The sequence below is a fragment of the Corvus brachyrhynchos genome, unplaced genomic scaffold, assembly GCF_000691975.1.
Source record: "Corvus brachyrhynchos isolate BGI_N302 unplaced genomic scaffold, ASM69197v1 scaffold279, whole genome shotgun sequence".
NCBI classification, from domain to species: domain Eukaryota; kingdom Metazoa; phylum Chordata; class Aves; order Passeriformes; family Corvidae; genus Corvus; species Corvus brachyrhynchos.
This window is the reverse complement of record NW_008246060.1, coordinates 372,988-373,522: the sequence shown is the minus strand read 5'-3', so window position 1 is coordinate 373,522 and position 535 is coordinate 372,988.

The following is a 535-nucleotide window of genomic DNA, read 5'->3' as shown; positions in this document are numbered from 1 at the left end:
GCGACGCCCCCCCCCCCCCAAATTCTGCCCCGCTCCGGTGGTATCGGGCCTGCGGCCAGCTCCGGCATCCCCAGCACGGGAAGGGCCTGGAGCTGCTGGAGCGAGTCCAGAGGAGGCCACGGAGCTGCTCTGAGGGCTGGAAACCCCCTGTATGGAGCCAGGCTGGGAGAGCTGGGGGTGTTCACCTGGAGAAGAGAAGGCTCCAGGGAGAACTCAGAGCCCCTTCCGGTGCCTGAAGAGGCTCCAACAGAGCTGGAGAGAGACTTGGGACAAGGGGATGGAGTGACAGGACAAGGGGAATGGCTTCTCACTGACAGAGAACAGGAATAAATGAGATATTGGGAAGAAATTCTTCCTTGTGAGGGTTGTGGGGCCCTGGCACAGGTTGCCCAGAGAAGCTGTGCCTGCCCCATCCCTGGAAGTGTCCAAGCCCAAGCTGGATGGGTCTCTGAGCACCCTGGTCTGGTGGCAGGGGTCCCTGCCCATGGCACAGGGAAGAAACAAGATGATCCTAAAGGCCCCTTCTAATCCAAAT